An 11,971-nucleotide genomic window follows, 5' to 3' on the forward strand; every position below is an offset into this window, starting at 1 on the left:
CCCCCTTTCACAACCCCGCCACATGTACTCACGGGAGTCTAGTGAACGCTATTGTTTTGCTTTCCCGTCCGCAGACATATCCCACCTCACTGCTAACAACTCTCATGCCACAGACACGACCTGCGTAACTCACTGCTGAAACGATGTGGGCTGGATCCCTCTTGCCCCGTGATCACACACACAGGGGGGGCAGGGCTCAGACCCCAATCTCTCCTGACTCCTATCACAGCCTTGGGATGCTCCTCAAACAAGCCCGACATCTCCTCCTATCACAAACACACCCCAACCAAACTATCCCCCCATCACCATCACCACTGGGAACAGCTCCACATGGCCCCAGGAGTACAGCGCATGCAGATCATTCTCAGGGGCTCTTCCCAGCTCCAGAGGGGCAGAATTAAGGTTACACACAGGGGCGGCGAGTTGTATGGGCCCGTGGTGCCCGTGCTCCACCAATATGAGAACAGGGGGCCCGGCTCCACCAAAGTTCAGGGCCGGGTCTCTCCCCCGGCCCCGCCTGCCCCAGAGCGTCCCCCACAGCCCTGCCTGCCACCCCTGGGCCAGTTAAAAGGGCCCGGGGCCCCCACTGGCAAGGCAACCGGACGAAGGCGGCTTCTTGCTCCCCGGCTCCGCTTACGGAAGCGGCCGGCACGTCCCTGTGGGCCCTGGGTGGGGGGGAGGGGGAGTGAGCTTCCCCCACCCAGAGTGCCGACTCTGCCGACCGCGGCCAATGGGAGCTGCGGGGGCAGTGCCTGCGGGCAGTGGCGCACGGAGACGCCTCCAGCCCCTGCCGAGGAGCTGCTGCCAGAGGGGGGTGCCAGTTCCTTCTGGGAGCCTCCTGAGGCAAGCGTTAGGCTATAGATCTTCAGGCCTGTCGGTAAAGGCCTGTACGCTAAGAATTTAGATGTATTCTTATCCCTTGACTAGTTCTAGAGGTATAAAAGAGAGAATCAAAATCCCTGTCTGCCGGTGTAAGGGCCTTCTCTTACTGTGACAGTCTGAGGCCCTGTTCTTAGGCTAAGGCCTTTGGCTAAGCAACAGAGGCAGCCATAAGCTGGGAAGCGACCGGTCACATCCTCACATTGCAAACTAGTCCCATTGAAAGAAGGTGCTATTGGGCTGTTAGGAATACACTCCTGCCCCGATAGTGCCCATCACCTCCAGAGAAAGGGAAGTGCCTAGAAAATGTAAAAGGAAACTTAGTTTGATAGCATCCTGTCTGGCAAGAACTCACTTATCAATAGCTGGGATGTAAAATCCTCATTTCTGTAAAAAGAACGAGGAGGACTTGTGGCACCTTAGAGGCTAACAAATTTATCTGAGCATAAGTTTTCATGAGCTACAGCTCACTTCCCCATTTCTGTGTTTGTTCTATCACTGTAGTCCCCGTTTCCCCATTGTTTGTCTGTATAATCTCTGTCTGGTTCTGGGATTGTTCCTGTCTGCTGTATAATGAATTTTGCTGGGTGTAAACTAATTAAGGTGGTGGGATATAATTGGTTAAATAATCATGTTACAATATGTTAGGATTGGTTAGTTAAATTTCAGGAAAATGATTGGTTAAGGTATAGCTAAGCAGAACTCAAGTTTTATTATATAGTCTGCAGTCAGTCAGGAAGTGGGGGTGTGTGGGGGTGTAAATGGGAACAGGGAATGGTGGTGGGGAAATTGAAATCATGTTTGGCTAAGGGCAGGAATGGGAACAGGGATACAGGTGTAAGGCTCTGTGGTGTCAGAGCTGGGAAGGGGGACACTAAGGAAGGAAACTGGAATCATGCTTGCTGGAAGTTCACCCCAATAAACATCGAATTGTTTGCACCTTTGGACTTTGGGTATTGTTGCTGTCTGTTCATGCGAGAAGGACCAGGGAAGTAAGTGGGTGAAGGAATAAGCCCCCTAACAGTAAGCTGCACCCCTCACCCTCTCCCACACCCCAAGCCCAGGCCAGACCCCATACCACCTCCCACACCCCAACCACCCACCCCAGCCCAGAGCCCACACCCCAACTCCTTCCCAGAACACATTTCCCATACCCCCTTCTGCACCCCAACCTCCTGCTCCAGCCCAGACCCCACACCACGCATCCAAACTCCCTCCCAGAGCCTTAGGCAGGTGTGGGGGGGGGGAAGGCGGGACTTGGACCACCAAAAATTATACAAACCTGCCACCCTTGATTACATGGGCCTGTCCCTTAACTCTGCATTTCCTGGTTTTCAGAGCTTTGAGGGCCTCCCCATCCTGGAAGGGCAAGAGATGGCCCCGACCCAGGGCAAGCTTAACACTGAGATCACCATGGTTTTGCAAGTAAATAAGGTTGAGATTCGGGTTCTGACCTCCCTGTGCCTGCATCCCCATGCTGCCCTGAAGCTAACTGGGGTGGCGGGGAGAGGGGGGAACTGCAGGGCTCAGATGCACAGACCCCCACCCTGCTGCTCCAGAGCTGGCTGTGGTGTGGGTGGGGTATTTGTCTCTCTGGTACCAGCTGCAGTTCAGGGCCCGATCCCCTTGTCACTGCAGCTGGCACAAGCCCAGGAGCCAGCCCTGCAGGACCCCGCTCCAGTCCAGGGCCAGGAGCCGGGGCATGGACCAATCAGCTGTGGATGCAGGGGCGGGACCAGTCGGGAAGTGGACCAGTCACTGCAAGGTCTGGACTGCAGAACCCTGGACTTTGACTCTTATTTCAAAATCTGCCCCCCAGAAGCAGCACGGCTTTGTAGGGCACCCGAAAATTTGGGGATCCCCTGGGGCTTAGCGTCCAACCTCCCACCTTTTCCGCTCCCTGTTCTGATCCTTCCTGCAGCTCCCACCACAGCTGGCTGCTGCAGCCTGGTGAGTCTTCCGGGGGAGGGGATCTGCTACTTAACAGTGAAAAAGCCTCCAGCCTGCCAGACCTGTTAGCACAACACTGAAACTGTTAAAGAGACATTTAAGTTTTTTTCCACTGCATGCATCCGATGAAGTGAGCTGTAGCTCCCGAAAGCTTATGCTCAAATAAATTGGTTAGTCTCTAAGGTGCCGCAAGTCCTCCTTTTCTTTTTGTGGATACAGACTAACACGGCTGCTACTCTGAAACCTGTCAAGCGGTAATGAAGCCATTTAACAAGCATTTGCCAACCCCCAGGTCTATACTATCAGTTTCGAATTTACTGACAAAACCAGTTGTTCATTACTCAGCTCTTCGGAGTTAATATCAAGTGTTTACTCAGAACATGTTAGTCACAGGACCTTAGTTTAAAATTTGCTTTAAAATTATTTCATTAGTGTGTTGCTGAAGATGATAAAATCACATCTCTAAAAAAACCCTTGCATCAATTTATAGATCATAGAATCATAGAATATCAGGGTTGGAAGGGACCTCAGGAGGTCATCTAGTCCAACTCCCTGCTCAAAGCAGGACCAATCCCCAGGGTTTTGTCAAGCCTGACCTTAAAAACTTCTAAGGAAGGAGATTCCACCACCTCCCTAGGTAACACATTCCAGTGCTTCACCACCCTCCTAGTGAAAAAGTTTTTCCTAATATCCAACCTAAACCTCCCCCACTGCAACTTGAGACCATTACTCCTTGTTCTGTCATCTGCTACCACTGAGAACGGTCTAGATCCATCCTCTTTGGAACCCCCTTTCAGGTAGTTGAAAGCAGCTATCAAATCCCCCCTCATTCTTCTCTTCCGCAGACTAAACAATCCCAGTTCCTTCAGCCTCTCCTCATAAATCATGTGTTCCAGTCCCCTAATCATTTTTGTTGCCGTCTGCTGGACTCTTTCCAATTTTTCCACATCCTTCTTGTAGTGTGGGTCCCAAAACTGGACACAGTACTCCAGATGAGGCCTCACCAGTGTCGAATAGAGGGGAATGATCACTTCCCTCGATCTGCTGGCAGTGCCCCTACTTATACAGCCCAAAATGCCATTAGCCTTCTTGGCAACAAGGGCACACTGCTGACTCATATCCAGCTTCTCGTCCACTGTAACCCCTAGGTCCTTTTTGCAGAACTGCTGCCAAGCCATTCGGTCCCTAGTCTGTAGCGGTGCATGGGATTCTTCCATCCTAAGTGCAGGACTCTGCACTTGTCCTTGTTGAACCTCATCAGCTTTCTTTTGGCCCAATCCTCTAATTTGTCTAGGCCCCTCTGTATCCTATCCCTACCCTCCAGCGTATCTACCTCTCCTCCCAGTTTAGTGTCATCTGCAAACTTGCTGAGGGTGCAATCCACACCATCCTCCAGATCATTTATGAAGATACTGAACAAAACCGGCCCCAGGACCGACCCTTGGGGCACTCCACTTGATACCGGCTGCCAACTAGACATGGAACCATTGATCACTACCCGTTGAGCCCAACAATCTAGCCAACTTTCTATCCACCTTACAGTCCATTCATCCAGCCCATACTTTAACTTGCTAGCAAGAATACTGTGGGAGACCGTATCAAAATCTTTGCTAAAGTCAAGGAACAACACATCCACTGCTTTCCCCTCATCCACAGAGCCAGTTATCTCGTCATAGAAGGCAATTAGATTAGTCAGGCATGACTTGCCCTTGGTGAATCCATGCTGACTGTTCCTGATCACTTTCCTCTCCTCTAAGTGCTTCAGAATTGATTCCTTGAGGACCTGCTCCATGATTTTTCCAGGGACTGAGGTGAGGCTATCTGGCCTGTAGTTCCCAGGATCCTCCTTCTTCCCTTTTTTAAAGATGGGCACTACATTTTTCCAGTCGTCCGGGATGCACAAACTGAGTATTCCTCTTTAGCCTTAAATGCTTGGATCTTCCGACATATAGTTTTTTAAATACATCCTTCAAAAGACCACCCTTATCTAAAACAGACATGTGAGCCCAGGCTGCCTCGGGCAGAGGGGCGCCAGTTTAAGAATACTGCATAGGGCCCCATAAATCCTAAGGACAGCCCTGCCCTGGAGGGCAAGCAGAAAAGAGGTTAGGTCCGGGCATGGACCCTAACAGCCCCACCCCACAGCTTGCTAGTTTGTTAATTTCAGCATACTAAAGGGGCCAGAGAGACACAAAACTGTCCTCTGACAATGTTAAACAGTTAAGCAGGGTTGAGAGTACGGAAACCTCAGGCTGCTTTGCCCCCTGGCAAACAATAGAATCCTCACGCTGCAACTTGGAAATTTATTAAGCAGGATACCCCATAAAAGAATTCAAAACAAGACAAACGATTTTGAAAGTGAGTGTTAAGCAAAACAATTGTAAACAAAACTTGAAGTCCCTTTTTTCAGAGAGGATACTGGTGAAATATTCTTTTGTTGAGAGCTGTGAGTTTTGTGGTTACTTTTCCTGCTTTTAACAAAACAGATGCAAAAGGAAGCGGAGGAAGAGAACCGATAGTAAGGTGGGAGAAGTGGGAGAAATACGGCTTTGTGTCGGCGTTTTCAGGACACAGGACAGCTGATCTGTCATGGCTAGATGCTCTGGGCTGGCAAGTTGCTCAGGATAGCTGTTGCTCTAGACCTGACTCACTTTCCCGGTCCTGGTCATCATCTGGCTGGTCTGGGCAGGTCCTTTTCTTCACCAGTCCTTCACTGAGTGGGCTCTCTTATGCCATTGTGCTGATGTCATGCCTTGCAGTTGGTTACAGGATCAGCTCAAAGACACACACACACAGAGATAGGACAGGCGGAAGATAGCAGGGGATGGAAAGGAACACACAAGGGAAAGGAAAGACAGCAGGATCCTCATGTTTATCAACCTGGTGTCTTGGTGGACTGGCAGTGATGGCCAGGTGTCCCCACTAGTGTGCTGAGCTCTGAGTGTTGCAGTGACCCTGGAGGCTCACCACCCTTCCCCTCTCTGGTTTCTTTCCAGGCAAATGATAACCAAACCCTTGCCTGTGCAGGAGCCCACCACAGTCCAGGGTAGACACAGATGGACATCATTTTCTATGTGAAAACTGACAAGTCCTTCATGGAAGTCAACATTTTACCCCCTCCTCCAGGCAGCTGCGTAACCATGACGAAGATAGACTTGTTTCTGATGAGGTAATCTGAAAATTTCTTCCCTTTTTCCACTTGTTGGTTAGCGTACAGCAAACTAAATTGTTGGTTACCTGGCGATAAAATAAAGGGAGAGTTAGCACAGTGGATCTCTAAACAATTGCTTTTCTGCCATTTCTTATTTGGACTGTTGGATCGAAAAGCTAAATAACTAAACATACAAGAAAATGATTTCTAGCTGCTTGACTTGTCTGTAGATGAAATAACTAATTTAAAAAAAAATCACAAGTCTCTTACAATAATGGAAACTGACGTTGCCAAAATGTTGTTCTGCTGGATGGTGTATAATTATCCAAATGCAAAATACGTCTCAGACAGTGAGCTCTCTCAAACAATAATTGCTCAGTTTTAAAGTACGTTTATTTCCTCACAACTTACCTGGCTTCTTCAGGAGTTTGGTTGCCACCATCTCCATGAATTTGTCAATGGTCATATTGTTGAATTCCTGCTCTTTATTTGCCACATCTATGGTTCTTCTTCTGCCCTCCAACCCATCTACAAACACCTGGAACACGATAGACATCCTCACTGCTCTTCGGTCAGCTGGCAACTGAGCCAGTGCATTCCCTTCTCCTCACCACCAAGTCTCTGAAGCTTTCACTTTCACTGTTTGTGATGCATTTTTAAAGCAACAACGTCTGCATTACTGAGCCGTAAAAACAGCCATTAAGAAATGTCTTCCAGAGCAGTCATTGGGGTGGATGCTGGGGCAGCTCTCTCGGGCCTGGCCTTGGGGGGAGAGCTGGGTGATGCTGTAGATACAGGTTTAACACTGGTGAAAGGCTTCAATATGATTTTAGCTGTTAGCTGAGATTGGCGTGAGCATGGGTTTGGTTTGAGCTGGTATTAACAAGACAGCAGGACCTTGTTTTGCAAAAGTAAGGACTCTGCTGAGCCAAACGGTCTTAAGCTCTTCGGACTTTTTGCACAAAAGGACAAAGCAGTGTGACCAAAACCCCTCTCCGTTCTGAACAGTATTTTGCAGGACAGCGGAAAATAGAAACGAGCTCATGGGTGGCCGGTGACAAGGCCGTTGGGGGAGGCTAGCCCCCAGCCCCTCCCCTTGTGCCCAAGACCCTGCCTCGTATGCCCCCCCTTCTGTCCCTCCTCCCCTGCAGGAGCTCAGAGCACCCCCACCACAGCCCCTGGCCCCAGCTCTGGACGACCAGGGGGTGAGGCCCCAGGCTCGGTGCTCTGGGCGGCTCAGCCAGCCTCCGGGTGGCATGGCCCCAGCACCAGCCGCTCTGACTCCCTGCGGGAGGCAGGCCAGCCAGCCCCAGCCAGCCTGGGCTCGCCAAGGCACAGCGCTCTGGGAACTGCAGGAGGGGGCCTGGCCTGGGGGAGGAGTGTGGGCAGGGCCACGCTAGGCTGTTTGGGAAGGCACAGCATACCCCTGCCTACGTAAGGATACCCGCTGCCCGTGTTCCCGGAGCTCTGAAAGGGGAGGGGGCGCGTGCCTGTCGGACAGCTGAGCTCAAAACACTGAGCAGGGCGGTCACGGTGGGCATTGTGGGATACTGAGGGAGGCCAGTTCTGGCGATATAACAAATGGCGGTGTCTACGCTGATGCTTTGTTGCTTTAACTTTGCCGCAAAAAGCTCGATGCCTCTCCTCGAGGTAGTTTTATTTTGTCAGAAAACAGCAGAGTTTTGCCTCCAAAAGGAGCTTTGCAACGTGTCCACCTCCACCGTTTTGTCGGCAAAAGCTGCCTTTTGCGGACACAGCTGTGCAGTGTGGACAAGGCTTGAGCCTCAGGTGTCTTTCCCTCCTCTGCTGTCCCAGCTGCCCCCTCAATCTTTAGAAACCGGTGCCCTGAGCCCCTGCAAATAAAAGTAAGACAATCAGTTTTGAATGTGACTGTTGTCCCTGCCAAGTCTTTCTCACTCAGGGACAAATCCGACACTCCGTGTTCAGGCAAAAATATCCTATTGGCTTCCGAGGAGCTTTGCCTAAGGACCCCATGAGTTTGCTAAAGTGGCCTAGGGAATAAAAGCTCATTTTTTAAAAAACAAATTGCAACATGGCTACAGGCAGCGGTGCTCGATTACAGCCAGTTGTTTCCTTCCTGATGCAGCTCTGGTCGGTGAACCGTGGCAGGGGAGATCTAATCTACGAATACAAAAAGAGAAAAATGAAAATAAGTTTTAAGTTTCATTTTCCCCGCTGGCTGGGGCAGCGTTTCCAGGAATTAGAGCTGTTTATCAGAACGGTGACACCATGAACAAACATTAATTTTGGACACGCCTGTAGAGAGACGGGCGGAAGCCTGGAGTTCCCCGGCTTGTGACACAGCCCCAAGGGCGGAGGCCCACAAATGCAATTATCCAGGCCAAGGCCAAGCTTCTTGGGACGCTCAGGGGGGTTTCTGTGGGCTCACGGGGCTATGCAGGTTCATGTCTGCACAGTAACCACAGTAGCTTTTCCTTCAGAATGCCCAGGGGCTTGTACTGAGCATTTAAAACCCAATGTGCCCTATAGTACGCATACCTCACGCTTGCCTTTGTGCCATTTGAATACCAAACACCCCTCCGCTAAACGCACCAAATAAACTGCATTTCTCTCCATCAAAAACCAGATATTCATCCACCTGTGGTTTCCCTGCTCCCATTTCCCATTGGCCCCCCTCACTGTGGCAAAGCAGGTCTGTCTGCTGACTGCCTAGGCAGAGTAGGTGCATCTATGCAGATGCGCTCTGCCCCTCAGATCCTTTCCCCAGTGCCTCAGTAGCCGTGGGGTATCCTGGCTTACCTATGTTTGTCTGATCATTGTGAAGGGGTGTGTTACTGCATGAATAAATGGGGTTAATCCAGGAAGAGGATGTCTGCATGTCAAAGAACAATGGCTTCAGATAGTCACCCAGCTACCAACACTTAAAGGACAATGCAGGGGCCATTTGCTCTTATGTTTCTACCTTGGGTCCCCAGTGAGCCAAGCCAACAAGTTTGGCAAGCAGGGGGCTGTTCTGGGGTGCAATAAAACAGGGTCTAATTGTGGTGCTGTCTCTCTCAGTGCATAGGTCATTGATCCTCCGGAGTTGCATCTGTTTTTCTCAGGAAGCTCCATGGTGTCTGTTTCTGTCTCAGGCCTTTTCCCCGAAGCGGGGGGGAAGCCTGGTTCTCCATTCCTCTCTGGAGTCTCCCTGGCTAGCAGCATGAATTATAAAATGCTCATGTCCATTGTCCTAACCTGGTCTTCTCAAGCCCGGGCAATTCTTTTATTATCTAGAAAAAACGTCCTCTTTAAAAGTCTGTATCCAAAAGTGGAAGAGATTCTCTGTTCAGGCCAAAGAAAAGGGCCTAATGCCTGATTCCTCATCCGTTGTACCCATACTGGACAATCTGAGGCATTTAAAAGTCGAGATCTGTCTCATGTCCACCTGGCTGGTACAGCAGCTCAGCATAGACCTGAACAGGGAGCTCGCGTGTCCTCTCACAGCGGTGTCTCAACGTTTCAGAAGTGCCTCCCCATTTCCTGTCTTGCACCGAGAGCACGGATACATTTTGGGTTGTATTATCGAGTGTGTTGTGTGTAAGAGACAGGAGCAGGGTGATGAGCTAGGTGCGGTGTGAAAAGTGGCAGGGGGGAGAGAGATGAATGCTGGGGATTTGGTTGGAGGGGCAGGGTGAAATGTTGGAGGTGGAGAAAGTAAAATGGTTTTGTGGGTCAGAGACAAGGGGGTGGGAAGAGAGGCTGCAGGGAGCTGGCAAGAGCAGGAGGTAGAGAGAGGCAGTAGCTGGGGCATAGATGGCTAAGAGGACAAAGACCGACGTAGAGGGGGGTGAGCAGGGAAAGAGGTGCAGAGGGGGTAGAGGACCCATGCCCTTTGCACATAATCAGTCTATTTTCAGCTCTCAGTACAATCAGTTCTGGCCTCCCCCCTTCCACACTTAATCACTTTCCCCACCTTGGCCCATTTCCCCCTCAGTCCAGTCAGCTTTTATACCTCCAAGCCTCCTGCTCACGCAGCTCTTGCTCTCCCTGTGTCACACCCCAGCACACCTCACACACCTGTACATGCATTTTAGGCAGACTGGTTTTTGCTCTGTTAAGGTTGGCAGGTTTGCTGTAGTGAGGATGTGAGGTAAACACCGTGCAACCGTGGCAAACTTTGGGTTGTACACATCCCTAAACCTCCGTGGCACTGAAACACCCAGACCTTCTGTCATAAACATAAAGGGAAGGGTAAACCCCTTTAAAATCCCTCCTGGCCAGAGGAAAAAATCCTCTCACCTGTGGAGGGTTAAGAAGCTAAAGGTAACCTCGCTGGCACCTGACCAAAATGACCAATGAGGAGACAAGATACTTTCAAAAGCTTGGAGGAGGGAGAAAAACAAAGGGTCTGGGGCTGTCTGTGTGATGTTTTTGCCGGGGTCAGAACAGGAATGGAGTCTTAGAACTTAGTAAGTAATCTAGCTAGGTATGTGTTAGATTATGATTTCTTTAAATGGCTGAGAAGAGTTGTGCTGAATAGAATGACTATTCCTGTCTGTGTGTCTTTTTTGTAACTTAAGGTTTTGTCTAGAGGGATTCTCTTATGTTTTGAATCTAATTACTCTGTAAGGTATTTACCATCCTGATTTTACAGAGGTGATTCCTTTTTACTTCTATTAGAAGTCTTCTTGTAAGAAAACTGAATGCTTTTTCATTGTTCTAAGATCCAAGGGTTTGGGTCTGTGGTCACCTATGCAAATTGGTGAGGATTTTTACCAACCCTTCCCCAGGAAGTGGGGTGCAAGGGTTGGGAGGATTTTGGGGGGAAAGATGTGTCCAAACTACGTTTCCTCAGGAACCCAGATAAAGTTTGGTGGTGGCAGTGGAAGTCCAAGGGTAAAATAGTTTGTACCTTGGGGAAGTTTTAACCTAAGCTGGTAAAAGTAAGCTTAGGAGGTTTTCATGCAGGTCCCCACATCTGTACCCTAGAGTTCAGAGTGAGGAAGGAACCTTGACACCTTCACACCCCTCTTCTGTTTTTCCAGCATTTGGGAAATGAAGATTAGCACAGGTGCTGAGTTTTATTTTTGCCGGTGGGTGCTTTCTGCCTTCTGGGTTCACTGTGCACCATGTATGTGCTCCTGCCACATACTGGTGACTTGTGGGTGCTGAGCACCCCCTATTTATTTTTTGGGGGGTGCTTGAGCCCCAGAGCAACCATTGGGTCTGCACCTACGAACACAGGTGCCATCAGGAAGCAGTGTTGGAGTTATGCCTCTGTGTGTGCACGCTAGCCCAGCGAGACGATGGGACCACAGAATGTCCACCTGTGGGGACTCCACACCGACTGCTAGTGGGTGCGCACACCTCTGAGAGCAGGCATGCTCATAGGGCTATGGTTATGGCTCTTAAAAGGGAGTGATGATCAGTGGATCCTAATCTCACCAAAGTGCTGGCTTCTGTATAGCCTGGTATTGTCCCCTGCCCTCAGATAGTGCCCCTGTCCCAACTGGAGACTCATCTGGGGTCCTTTAGCAGCAAGTTCTGTAGACACTGATATTTACACCTCTGAGCAAGCCTGAGAAAGGCACAGTCGGGATCTCTGCTGATTTGCCAAGAAATGGGACGGGAGGCTGGCAGCGACTGGAGTTAGGGACAGAGATGGGGAGTGGTTGGGCAATGAGACTCTGTCTGGGAGCCAGGGAGGGAAGTGGTGGTGAGGGGATTGGGCAGGGGGGAAAGAACTGGAGGAGGGAGGGTGACCAGAAAGCAAGTGTGTGTGAAAAATCAGCACACTTTTTGGGAGGGTGGGGGGTATAGTTGCCTATATAAGTCAAAGCCCCTAATATCGGGATGGTCCTGATAAAATTGAGACATCTGGCAGTGTTCCCTCTAATTTTTTACGTCCATGTGTGGAATGAATTTTGTTATGCGCACAATATGGAGGCGATGTGTGACTCATCACCTTCCTATCAGTGCCCATAACAAAATTCATGTGGTGGGGGTGGGGCCGAGGGGTTCGGAGTG

This window comes from Chelonia mydas, chromosome 6 (genome assembly GCF_015237465.2).
Source record: "Chelonia mydas isolate rCheMyd1 chromosome 6, rCheMyd1.pri.v2, whole genome shotgun sequence".
NCBI lineage: Eukaryota > Metazoa > Chordata > Testudines > Cheloniidae > Chelonia > Chelonia mydas.